The sequence below is a fragment of the Cucurbita maxima genome, unplaced genomic scaffold, assembly GCF_002738345.1.
Source record: "Cucurbita maxima cultivar Rimu unplaced genomic scaffold, Cmax_1.0 Cma_Scf00127, whole genome shotgun sequence".
Lineage (NCBI taxonomy): Eukaryota > Viridiplantae > Streptophyta > Magnoliopsida > Cucurbitales > Cucurbitaceae > Cucurbita > Cucurbita maxima.
In genome coordinates, this window is record NW_019272143.1 from 4193 (window position 1) to 18689 (window position 14497).

At 36.5% G+C, this 14497-nt stretch overlaps 1 pseudogene; it reads right to left on the reverse strand.

Moving 5' to 3' along the window:
- The window catches only part of LOC111473516, a 51451-nt pseudogene that overhangs the window by 1798 nt on the left and 35156 nt on the right, over positions 1-14497 (reverse strand).

Here is a 14497-nt window from a genome sequence, read left to right on the forward strand (position 1 = left end):
TACACTTGACTGCTTTCTTGTCAAACTTGCTACCTAGATGGTCAGGCACAAATACATAGCAAACACAACCAAATACTCCGAAGTAACTAACTGTAGGTTTCATGTCCCTTAGTATCTCAAATGGTAAGATGAATCCGAGCTTTGGTTGGGGAAACTTGTTGATCACATGGGCAGTAGTTCGCATAGCTGTAGGTTTCTGGAGTTTGCGTTACTTCCGACTCCCATGTTACGACCCTCCGAATGGGTAGCTTCTCTTGGGAAACATGCAGGTAGAACATGGGACTCTCACGGTGCAACATAGTGGTGGAGGCCATAGGATGTGTTGATATACTTCCTTCTTCCACTTACTATAAATACTTTCTCTATTCACCTTGTTATTGACTCATGCAAATACCTTCCACACGATGTATCTCATATACCTTTTTCCTTCCACTAGGTATTTTAGACGGTTGGGTATACTTATTACTTAGGTATATTCCGGCTAATTAAATATAACCTAAGTCTAAGGGATTTTTTCAAGAATAACATTTATACTAGATTTTTAACTATGATGTCTAGGTGATTTTTCATTTAAAAAAAAGTACTTACATCACTCACGCATGCTCATAAAACTGGGCTAACTAAGCTCAAGTACTGGCTCGATCTCCAGGTAGCAGGTGTTCCATAAACCATCAACTTAAGTACCTCCAGCCTTAGACAAGATCGTGCCAGGTGAGCCTTCTTGTAACCGCAGTTTTACAAGATATCGACCTATTTTAACTATTAAAATCGATCGTGCTTGGTTGTTAACCTTAAGTGAGCATGCATTTATCTTTGTTATAGATTTTAACGTCTAACTCGTTTTATGACGATGAAAATAACCTATAACATGCATCTAACATGCTTTATATAACAATTATATAATCATCCATTCCATGTAATAATATAACAATTTATATCTGTCACTCATGGATCCCTAAACATGCATACTACACATTATAACACTTATAACATACTTGTAATGCATGAAACATGCTTAGCCTATGGTGGGATTTTAAATCTATATGGCATACTTTATGTATATACATTTTCTATTTAGTTAAAACATACATTCACAATTCATAATTAATTAAACACACTAAAGGGGATTGGTCTTGGCATTTTAAAGCAAGCAATTAACTAAATTATTACATTAATAATTAAAAATAACTTGAACCGTTCCCGAGGATCACGAACAGGCCTAACCAACCCTTAAAAACGTTGAACCGAACCCCAACTGCTACCGTTGAGCTAGGTCATGAGACATTATGAAAATTAGACTAGGTGAAGGACCCGAACGACCATAATAGAAAATTAATTTCCATATTATACTTTTACTTTTTTTAATTCAAAATTTTAGAGAGCAATAACGGAGACTAGGTTTCAAGCATAATTTTTTTAATTTCCATATATTTTTCAAGCATGTAAGGGGCTTCAATATTCTCCAAGATAAATGAAGGTCAGTATATCACCAACTAAGAATCAAAGAGAAAGACATATCCAAGATTGCCTTCAGAATAAGGTATGATCACTACAAATTCACGATTGTCCTCTAGACTAACTAACGCCGTATTCAAGAACTTTCTTAACACATTTGTAATTATATTCATAGTTGATATCCTTATCTACTCTAATGGTATTGACAAGATTGCAAAACCAGCCGTTATAGGCTAAGTTTTCTGATGGCAAATTTTGGATTTTAAAGGTGGCCATCCTTGTGCATGTCATAACAAAAGAAGGAATTTCTGTAGACACGACTAGAGTGGAAGTAGTAATGAAAATGCCTTAACTGAACACGATCATAGAAGTCCGAAGTTTCATAAGGTTGGCAGGTTATTACATAAGATTTATAAAAAAACTTCTCCAAAATATTACCACCTTTAAGCCAACTCATCAAGAAGGGTAAGATATTCACTTGGACATCGACATGCGAAAAGAGCTTCATGGAACTCAAGGACATGATGGTATCAGCTTCAGTCCTTCCATTGCCAGACAACTTGTGAAACTTCTTGGAGCTAGCAACCGTGGTGTTCGCCCATAAGATGTGGCACACTATGTTTATCGAGAAAGCATACAAGTATATATGGACCAGAAGAGCCTAAAGTATTTGTTCAAGCCTCGACCTCTGATCGCAGCCCAGCCTACGATTCGTGACTGATGCCTCGACCCGCACCTCGATTAAAGTCACCTGCACACGTGTTGCCCTCGTATTGCGCCATGATCGAAGTCACCTGCAAACGATTCCTTTGACGTGGTCAGCTTAGACAGCTCGGCTTGGGTTTTCGCGATCCCTTTGGCTTATTCGGCTCAGGTACTCAAATTTCAACCTAATTTCTACCGTTTGGACGAGTAAAAACCAGGATGTTACGATAATGACGGTGATGATGTCGAGTATGACACTCAAGGGTTCACTGACCTTTAGATGTTGCTACAAACAGCTAGCTCGACAATGATGGGTCCAAGGGGTGCGAACCGCCTAGGGATTAACAATCGCAAGTTTGGGTCGTGTGTAAAGAAGTACTATTCCAAGTTAGTCCGAAGGATTGTTACATGTGTTGGCATTTCTTCACGACCCCTATAGATGGAACACTTACTACATATTCTTCGAAATACTCAGGCCGTGTGCTAGATTATTTTACAGGTAAAGTCAAGGCATCCATGTACAGTTGACGGTGACATCACAAAGTAAAGACAATGGAATGTTCAGAAGATAAGAACATATTTAAATTCAAGGGGCGTCTTGCCTTTATGTGAAAAATGTAGTAGCACAAGGGTTGAGCGTTTTAAGAATACTCAGTAAGCGACCCCCTATTTGGGTTCTGATGTAAGAACTTGTGAATGCAATGACGACATCTATCATAATAGTTTATTTTCCTATAGTACTATCTTAATGGACAGCTTGTATGTGTATCATATACTCTACACATGGCTCATATGTGCGAGTATGGACCCACCAGTCAGTTTGCACACCCTTGATCCCTTTCCTTGTCAGGCGAGCATGCTCTGGTAGCTCTCTATGCCAGATACCCATTAGAAGTAGTAGTCGTTACAACTATATTATGTAAAACGTAATGATAGTTCTCCTGTCTAATGGTGTACGCGCCCGTACAATCATGAAGGAATACGGGTATCCCCGAATGCAAGAGCACACATTAATGCATGAGGTCCCAATATTTTTCCATTTTCAACATTATTAAATATAACCCCTGCTTTCATTTTATTCATATCATATCAGTCATTCATGCTTATACGGGGGTTATATTTCATGCTATTTATCGTTCTTCATGTCATTCATATCATTCTATACATACAATTCACAAGACAGAACGTAATATTTTCATGATTTCAACATAACGTTTCATAATGCATAAACTAGCTAAATCTTATTATGCATAAAAACTTACTCCTAATGATTTAAACTGACTATGCCTAATTACGCATAAATCATTTAAATTGGATTCAAAAAATTTAACTTAAGCCTAGGTGTAAAAACTTACTTCTAATAATTTAAACCAAGTCTAATTATGCATAAAAACTTACTCCCAATAATTTTAACTAACTAAGCCCTATTATGCATAGAAACTTACTCCTAATAATTTAAACTAAGCCTAATACTGCATAGAAACTTACTCAATTTAAACTAGGTCAAATAATGCATAAATAATTTAAACTCGATTAAAAATATTTAACTAGCCCTACTAACTTTGAACGCTTTCTAAAAAATTGAAAATAGGAGGAAAGAGTCCGAGCGAATCAAACCAAAATGGATCAACTAAAATTTTGGCCTTGAGCCATCAGAAAGTGTACTCAGAGTTGGTTGAGGATGATAAAATGAAGTGGGGGTCCTCCGTTTTATAGTGGAGGCCAACCCGACACTTCTAAGCTTTAGCAATGTGGCACAAAGTTTCCCTTCTGTTATTTCTTTTTTATTTTTTTATTTTTTTATTTTTTGTTCATACATCATACATGTCAAGAAGAAACTTTCGTCCACGAAAGTGTCTTAATATTGGAATTACTAGGGTACTTCTTGATCCCTTCCTCCTGTTTCCACATAGTTTCTTTCATTTCATAGTCGTGTAAAGATCATTTTCCTTGTACATGTTTTTTTCTATCTTTAGAAGCATAACCCAAGAAGTAGGGTACATCTCAACGACGAAGCTTCCTTGGCTCCGGCGAGAATATGTATAACCCAAGAAGTAGAAGGGGGGAACCTAGAGCAAGGGACAAAGACAATGTTGAAGCCGGAAGAGTCGCGAAAGTGGACGAATGAGCCAATTTTGGCGAGAAGGGTGGCGACACTTGGTTGGCGAAGAGGCCAGTGCGGCTCCCAGATTTCAAAGGTAAATCTCTGTAGAAGGTTGATTGGCTTATCGAGATTTCGTATATTTCCAAAGAGAACACTAATGAGGATCTTGAGATTAGGGCTTCTGCAAAGGATGAAGGGTTGATTGGGTAGAAAATGAGAGAGGCTATGTTGGCTAAGGGGAAACCGATTGTGTTGGAGAAGGTGAGGTTATATGTACAGAGTATGGCAAAGGGTGATTTGGAGGTCAAAAGGGTGGAGTTAAAAAGTAATCAATCGACTCCGCCTATGGCAGCCATGGAGACTGTCCCTGTGGCGTCAAAGCTAGTAGTGGTGGTGAGGAAGATCAATAGAGGACTCAAAAGCCATTGAAAAGAAAGGATATGGGTTGTTAAATAGAAAGGAATCTGATACCATGAGAATGTTTGCTTAATCCACCGCACTTAAATAGTGTGAAAGTTATTTGTTTATAATTAAATAAATTACAAGGACATGAAAAGAGTAAAATATCAAATATGATATATATGGTAAACTATAATTTAGTACTAAATATACTTAACCGTATAGATGACTAAGAAATGCTTAAAAAGAATTGAAACTTACTACCTATATCAACTAGATGCACTTTCCTTTTTGTTTGGTTAGCCGTAAGAACTTCAAGATTAATTGTGTCTTTCTTGGAGCAATTTTATGTTCGAAGACCTCTTGAGAATTTTCGTAGCAAACATGTGAGTGAGAAAAAGACATGCTGGAAGGACTCATGTTTGTCTGTGGAGATAGTTTTCACTCTTAGAAGCGACAAGTAAATAACCTTACAAGGCCATTAACTGCAGAATCCAGAGTTCCAAAGCATGCACATGGGTTGATACAAGTAGAAATTTAAAACCCAACCAAATTATCAACATCCAAAGAACTATAAATTCCCAAAATATTCCTCACTTTTATTAGACTTAAATATGCAACATCTTAAAGTCTTTAAAGAAACCCCACAATTCCCCATAGGTTTTGTGGGACCAAAATGAACGAGGGAGATTTTACTTCATTTTTTTTAAGGGTGTATCAATTCAAACTTCCTCGAATGAGGATTTTGTAAGTAAAATTCATCATCAAATGCTGCCCAAATGCAATTTTTAAGGTTGCATCGTTCAAAAAGCCAATGTGAGTTCTTTGGCCAAAATAACTCAAATCAAGCATGTCCATTTAAACGGTTAAAATTTGACCTATACAAAGTCATATGCCAAAAGTTCGTTTCGAACCTCCAGTGGAATTGGGCTCGCTTGTCCAAAATGCGTTCGTTCAAATCGTTGTCTTTTGACTTGCAATGAGCATTTAAAACTGAGTTTGTTTGATAATTGTAAATATTTACTTGCCATTTACGATCTGGTAAATGCCAATTTTCCCTACCGCTTGTCTGTTTGATCCTGCAAAACATGTGTTAATATTAATGCTTGATTCTAAAGCAAACAATAAGATAATACCCAAGCTACAAATCAGGAATGAAGTTCTCGACCGGAAGGGAGAGGGTTGAAGACGCTCGACCAATGGGACAGGAACGAACGCGCATCCTACTTCCATTCTTTTTGAAGCTCACACCAGGAGAAAGGTTGTTTTTGGTCCGCTGTTTCCAATGAGTCTTGAAGAAGGAAGATGTGGCACAATTTGTTTTGTTAAAAAAGTCCTTATTTCAGGTCGTTAGTGTTTTCTAATACCCTTAATATAGGGTAGGGCATGCAAGATGCAAATTGGTATGAACCTTTTGAGGTTGGATATCATATTTGTTGCATAGTTGTAAATATCAATTCTTTTTTATTTTCTATTTTTGGTGGAGATTGGAAAAACAAAGTTGGGTTAAACACAAACTAGACGGTTGAATTTTCTATATTTTCTCCTTAATTACTAGAGTTATAAATGGTTCTTTTAACTATGTTTATCAATTTTTTATTTAGGTTAAAAGAGAAGAAAAATTGATATGTTAATAAGAAGGAGAGAATCAAAACAAAATCAAAATTTAAAAGGCGTGGTCGAATGTTCAAACATCCAAATTCGTCGCTAGTCAATATTGTCCGCTTTGTCCACTTTGGCACCTTATGTATCATCGTCTATGTAACACCCCGAGCCCAATAGGTACAATTCGCTCTATTCTTGTGACCAACACCTTCTTATCCATTGGGAGTTTCTAGATTTTATTGGAGGACTTAGAGTGTGATTTTCATATCGGTCCAGAAGAAAGAAATGCTCGGGATGCATCAAGGAACTTGGGAAAATAAATTAAAAAAAATGATAATGTAATCAAAATTTGGATCGAAGTCAACTGGGGTAAAAAAGTAATTTTGCCGCACACATACCACCTTGAGGGGGGTCGGGAGACCTGGAAGAAAGGAAAAGAGAAGGAAAAGAAAAGAAAATAATAATAAATAATAGGGAGAGAAAGAGAAAGGAAGAGTTAGGGTTTTTTAAGAAGAGGAAGGAGGGAGAAATGCCCAAACCCGAACTGAAGCACTCTCAATATTAGGTTTCCTACTAGGACTAATCAGAGTATCAAAAGGAGTGGTCTGAGTGTTGGATCGTTTGTTTCCGGCAAGAAACGGGCAAGAACACGAGGTAAGTCTGAGACCTCTCTTGTTTCAAGATTTCACTATAGATCTGGAAGTTTTAGATGATTTAGACCTTAATAATCTAGTTGCAATAATTTAGGTGAGGTATCTTTCAAGTTTTTAGAGGAAACGCGGCCAAAAATTGTGTCGGAAAACAAAATTGAGAAACTGTCCTACTTCGATAAGAAAATGAATTTTTCTCAGTTTTCGACTCCATTTATTAAGCATTGTGAGTATTAAAAAAATACAATAAAAATATATCTGGATAGGTGGACTTGAGATCTTGAATTCTTGTGAAGGAATTGATTTAATTCGAGTTACGGTTTGGAAGATAGAAAAATCTAAAATAAATAGGTTGATATAGAATTTAACCGGAATCTGGAAATTGGATGAACTCAGGCAACCGGCGNNNGAAAGGGAGGGCATGCGTCGAGCAATTGGTGGAGAGACATGTCTGACGCCTCTGCTGACACGCGTCCGACGACCCGCGGTCCAACCCGAAAACCTTCCGCCAATCCCTGTACGACGCGTGTCATGCCTAGAAAATTCAAGGGGTAAGTCTACGTCTACTGGGGTTCGAAACGCGCCTCTGCCCACGCGTTGCCCACGTTGACCGCCCGTACGCCCTGCATATGGAGCCCGCACATGGGTAAGTGTGTAGGCGCGAGGGAGTCCCCTGTAAGCGCGTGTAGGCGCGTGAGTGTCCTATTTTCACCCGTTTTTCATCCCGATTCCAGTGCTAATCCTATTTTACTTTGAACTAGGTGTCTAAATAGATAATTTGTAATTTTGGACTCCGTTACGCTTGTAATCAAGCTCGAAAAGGCACGCGACATACTTGTAAGTAACCATACGAATTTAGGAAGTAATACTTGTAGGGTGCGCTTGGTTTTGCATGCGTGCTAGAGAAAATTACCCGTAGGTGGCTAGATCTAATGATCCTCTATACTTAGAGAATTAAATATATATCTGTTGGACTTGTTGCCCTAGTGAGATTTTGTACTCGTTGTTTGTATGCTTGCGGGACTATCTTACTACTGCTTCTATCTGTTCATACTATGTTGGCGAACGGGGGAATTTGTGTATCTGCACTTCGGGTGTTGATGGATGTTACCGCCCCGTTGAGCTTGTATGATTGTATGCGTTGTTAATCATACATAAACTCCTCTTGAATGATTGTGTGAACTTATGATATGATTGATAAGTTGTAGTGCTGTGATATGCCTAGGGTGAACTCTTGTTGGGATTGAGGCGCTCCGGGTGTTGATGGATGTTACCGCCCCGTTGAGCTTGTACGATTGTATGCATTATTAATCATACATGAACTCCTCTTGAATGATTGTGTGAACTTATGATATAATTGATAAGTTGTAGTGTTGTGATATGCCTAAGGTGAACTCTTGTAGGGAATGAGTTGGGTTTAGTTAGGGGACCCTCCCGATGTTACGGTCTATAGTGTCATGAGCGACGCTTAAAGAGAGACCCTTTAACCCTATAGACTGTTATGGACTTGGGAGGCTTGATTTAGTGAATCTGGAAGCCAGGGCCCTAACTCAATAGTTTTAAGTACCCTTGAGATATAGAGAACAACATTAGGACCTCGAGGTGTAGAGAGATGACCTCTTAGCCGACAGTATCTAGTATAGAATTCGAGTATACTCTACTTCCCTTCCTACTCTAGTGTGATACTGTTGAGCTAGGCGAGACGCCAGTTAGGGAGATGTTACCCTCCCCTTCCTACTTTATATAACCTATAACATGCATCTAACATGCTTTAGATAACAATTATATAATCATCCATTCCATGCAATAATATAACAATTTATATCTGTCCCTCATGGAACCCTAAACATGCATACTACACATTGTAACACTTATAACATACTTGTAATGCATGAAACATGCTTAGCCTAGGGTGGGATTTTAAATCTATATGGCATACTTCATGCATATACATTTTCTATTTAGTTAAAACATACATGCACAATACACAATTAATTAAACACACTAAAGGGGATCGGTCTTGGCATTTTAAAGCAAGCAAATAACTAAATTAGTACATTAATAATTAAAAATAACTTGAACCGTTCCCGAGGATCACGAACAGGCCGAACCAACCCTTAAAAGCGTTGAACCGGACCCCAACTACTACCGTTGAGCTAGGTCATGAGATATTATGAAAATTAGACTAGGTGAAGGACCCGAACGACCATAATAGAAAATTAATTTCCATATTATACTTTTACTTTTTTTAATTCAAAATTTTAAAGAGCAATAACGGAGACTAGGTTTCAAGCATATATTTTTCAATTTAAAAACTAACACGGTTATGAATCATGATTCTATTTTTATTAGAAACAATTTAACCACAGTAAAAAAGAATTAATTAATAATAGCTAATCCCTTCCCTTCCCAAACCCTCACACAACTACTGCCCTCAAATACTCAACAAACTCTTCTCCCAAAATCATATGTTACAAAAAAAGGAATAAAGAAAGAAAGAATTAGAAATACAAACAAATGGGTTGGTTTATTTATTTATTTATTTTTTGGTTATTACCGATTGATCAACTGTTATCTTCCATTACACTCTTTTTCAACTATAAAAAGTGAAACAAATGAAGCACAAATGTGTTCATACACATCTCTTTTCCTCTCCCATTTCAACCATATGAGTTTATTTTCAACGCTTGCACTTTCTCTCTTAATTTCATTGTTCTTTGCTAACCAATTCACTACGGTAGAAGGATCATTCCTCCAAAATCCAAATATTATGGTCAAGATAACAAATGCTCTAAAATCTAAAAATCAGCTCACTATTCACTGCAAATCTAGCGATGATGACTTGGGTGTCCACGAGCTGGCACCCTGGGCCAGCTACGACTTCAGTTTTCGTCCAAACTTATGGGGCACGACATTGTTTTACTGTTCCTTCCAATGGCATGACTCGTTTCATTACTTCAATGTCTACATAGATAAGAGAGATAGAGATAATTGTGAAAGTAGTCTATGTTCGTGGCATATGAGTGAGGAAAATGTCTGTATGTTCAACTATAAAACCGATAATTATGATATTTGCTACAACTGGTCAGGTAAAAAATCCATCTATCCATAAATTTGAAAGATTGATTTTAATATTGAAATAAATAAATGTTTTTGATATGTTGTTCATGTGCGATTTCTTTTTCTTTTTCCTTTTTTCTTTTTCTTTTCTTTTTTTTTTTTGCTTTGTTTTAAAGCTTGATATGATTAGTACGAGTGATATATAAACCATGTTAATTACCTATGGACATAGATTATAATATGAAATTTTGTTAACTTATTTTGCTCATGATTGATAATCAAAACAACTATATGAGATGCGACATTGCATTAGAAGAATTTTGACGTAGGGTAAAGGTAAGGTAGAGCCTTAGGCTTGGCCTAGAGTAGAGGCAAGTCGGTTAGAGTTGTTACTTGTATGATTGAACAAAGTTTAGTTTTTATACAAGTCATGTTCGGTTGGTGGCAAACCTTGTCTAAAGTCTAATGAAGCCATAAAGTAAGGTAAAAAAAGGTTTTTCATGATCGTGTCAAAATCATGACGTTGTATGGTTGAAAACGTACGACTGTGATAGTATTCAAAAATGCTAACACAATGTATGGGGAGGTCCATCGAACCAAGTTCACAACCAATTGTTATTAGAAGACAAGTCACCGTGTAGTAGTCCCATTTATTGAAGTTCCAACTTTGAGAGAAATGGATGGAAAATGTTGGGTTTCTATAAGGAAATAATAACACAAATATATGATATAAAAGACACCTTACATTCTGTCATAAATGATAAGGTAATAATATAAACATTTTCATTGAGAAATGACATATTAGAAGTGGGAAATACAGACTTACCATAATAAGACATTTCGCAACTCGATCATAGATGGTAAAATAACAATTTAAAGGTTCGTTATTTTTTAAAACAAATTGAAACCCAAGAGTTTCCAAAATTTCTAATTCATTTTGGATTAGAAAGAACAATAAACGAGGTTTTCAAATAGTTATCAAATTGTTCCGTCATGCAATAAAAAAAAACAAGAGCTGTTTTAAATGAATCTTATTTAGCTGATCTAGATCTCTTGGTGGTGGTTTGGTTTAAGGTTTTGTTTATGATGCTTATGAATCAAATAATTATGTTTGGTGTAGTATGAAAAATGTTATAAGAAAGAATGGACCTCACATATTCATGATGATGTACGCACATAGAGACCAGTAAGGAGTTGACCAATTCATCTTACGATCATGTATAAAATTATAATTGATGAATACGATTTGAGGAGCAAAGTGATGAGGAATGATGTAACACTCCAAAAAATAAAGGAAATTAGCTCCAATAAGAACAAGCAGCCATGTAAGATCCAAATGATTCAAGGAAAGAAATGAAGAGGATTAAGCAAGGACAAGAGTCTCAATCAAGTCATTTCTATAGGGTTAGAAGTAATTTTAAGAATTTATGGCCCTTCGACAAAGATTGGAAAGGAAAAAGTAGGTGAAAATGGCAAAAAGGTCATTTTTCAATGACCGAAGATCTTTCTTGATTTTTAATTCCTTAGCTAGAAGGAATTTCAAGAGGGTCTGAAAAATTACTAGCCACATCTAAGGGATGAAGGATTTTAAGAAAAATTATGGATTTTTTTTTTAGAAAAATAATAATAATTTATTCAAAATGTGGAAAATTACTAAAATACCTCTGAAGTTTCACTTAATTACAAAATTGTAATTAAAGAAAATCTGCAACCAGATTTGGTTGCAGAACCATCCAGCAGAAGAAAATCAATCGTATATTCACATCCAATCGTTTGATTGAGCTGCTATTTGGATATGTTTAACAAGACTCAAGGGTCCGTAGATCCAACGGTTAAAGTTGAAAACCAATGTCGGTAGCACCTTCATCGCTATGTCGTTTCATCGTTCAACTCTTTGCCTTTCTTTGCTACCGTTTCTAATCTTTACTTGCTGCGAGTGCTAGCAGGACTCGTACGCTAGTAATCTTTGCCACTGGACTTAATGTTTCATCATAGTCTAGTCCATATTGTTGAGAAAATCCTCGAGCTACGAGTCGAGCCTTGTATCTCTCGATTGATCCATCCAGTCGATGCTTTATTTTGTAGACCCACTTGCAAGAGATGGGTTTGACATCTCCTAGTCTTGGCACTAGTTTCCAAGTTTGATTCTGCTCCAGGGCTATAGTTCCTTCTTTCATTGCTTCTGCCAAACTGAGTTTTATGATGCCTCTTCATATGTCTCTGGTTCGCAAGCTCTATCTTCTACCATATCTGCATTTGCATACTTATGATTTGGCCTTCGGATTCCATTTGATCGCCTAACTTGTTGATGTGTCGTTTCATTTTTATCATATACGCTTGATTGAGTCAGCTCTTGCTTGTCAATATCAATGTCACTTGGATCTTCAGGCGCATCAAGATTTGATTGAATTTGCGTAGTTTGCTCCCCCATCATCTGTTGTAGAATTTCTTCGATCTTTGAATATGGTAAGACTTTCTAATCCGAGGACCACCATGAAGATGCTTCATCGAAAACTACATCTCTTGATGTATCGTATTTTCCACTTGTTATATCACAGCACTTCCATCATTTCCTTTGATTTTCGTATCCAACAAATATACACTTGACTGTTTTCTTGTCAAACTTGCTACCTAGATGGTCAGGCAAAAATACATAGCAAATAATCCGAAGTAACTAACTGTAGGTTTCATGTCCCTTAGTATCTCAAATGGTAAGATGAATCCGAGCTTTGGTTGGGGAAACTTGTTGATCACATGGGCAGCAGTTCCCATTACTGTAGGTTTCTGGAGTTTGCGTTACTTCCGACTCCCATGTTACGACCCTCCGAATGGGTAGCTTCTCTGGGGCAACATGCAGGCAGAACATGGGACTCTCACGGTGCAACATAGTGGTGGAGACCATAGGATGTGTTGATATACTTCCTTCTTCCACTTACTATAAATACTTTCTCTATTCACCTTGTTATTGACTCATGCAAATACCTTCCGAATGGAGGCCGCTCTCAGGGCGACACGAGGCCGAGCATGAACCTCACGGTGTGAATTTTTTAGAGAGCGTAAAAAGAAAACGATGTATCTCATATACATTTTTCCTCCCACTAGGTATTTTAGACGGTTGGGTATACTTATTACTTAAGTATATTCCAGCATATTAAATATAACCTAAGTCTAAGTGATTTTTTCAAGTATAACATTTATACTAGATTTTTAACTTTGATGTCCAGGTGGCTTTTCATTTTAAAAAAAAAAAATCCTTACATCACTCACGCATGCTCATAAAACTAGGCTAACTAAGCTCAAGTACTGGCTCGATCTCCAGGTAGCAGGTGTTCCATAAACTGTCAACTTCAGTACCTCCAGCCTTAGACAAGATCGTGCCAGGTGAGCCTTCTTGTAACCGCAGTTTTACAAGATATCGACCTATTTTAACTATTAAAATCGATCGTGCTTGGTTGTTAACCTTAAGTGAGCATGCATTTATCTTTGTTATATATTTTAACGTCTATCTCGTTTTATGACGTTGAAAATAACCTATAACATGCATCTAACATGCTTTATATAACAATTATATAATCATCCATTCCATGCAATAATATAACAATTTATATCTGTCCCGCATGGAACCCTAAACATGCATACTACACATTGTAACACTTATAACATACTTGTAATGCATGAAACATGCTTAGCCTAGGGTGGGATTTTAAATCTATATGGCATACTTTATGCATATACATTTTCTATTTAGTTAAAACATACATGCACAATACATAATTAATTAAACACACTAAAGTGGATTGGTCTTGGCATTTTAAAGCAATCAATTAACTAAATTAGTACATTAATAATTAAAAATAACTTGAACCGTTCCCGAGGATCACGAACAGGCCGAACCAACCCTTAAAAGCGTTGAACCGGACCCCAACTACTACCGTTGAGCTAGGTCATGAGATATTATGAAAATTAGACTAGGTGAAGGACCCGAACGACCATAATAGAAAATTAATTTCCATATTCTACTTTTACTTTTTTTAATTCAAAATTTTAAAGAGCAATAACGGAGACTAGGTTTCAAGCATATATTTTTCAATTTAAAAACTAACACGTTTATGAATCATGATTCTATTTTTATTAGAAACAATTTAACCACAGTAAAAAAGAATTAATTAATAATAGCTAATCCCTTCCCTCCCCAAACCCTCACACAACTACTGCCCTCAAATACTCAACAAACTCTTCTCCCAAAATCATATGTTACAAAAAAAGGAATAAAGAAAGAAAGAATTAGAAATACAAACAAATGGGTTGGTTTATTTATTTATTTATTTTTTGGTTATTACGGATCGATCAACTGTTATCTTCCATTACACTTTTTTTTAACTATAAAAAGTGAAACAAATGAAGCACAAATGTGTTCATACACATCTCTTTTCCTCTCCCATTTCAACCATATGAGTTTATTTTCAACGCTTGCACTTTCTCTCTTAATTTCATTGTTCTTTGCTAACCAATTCACTAC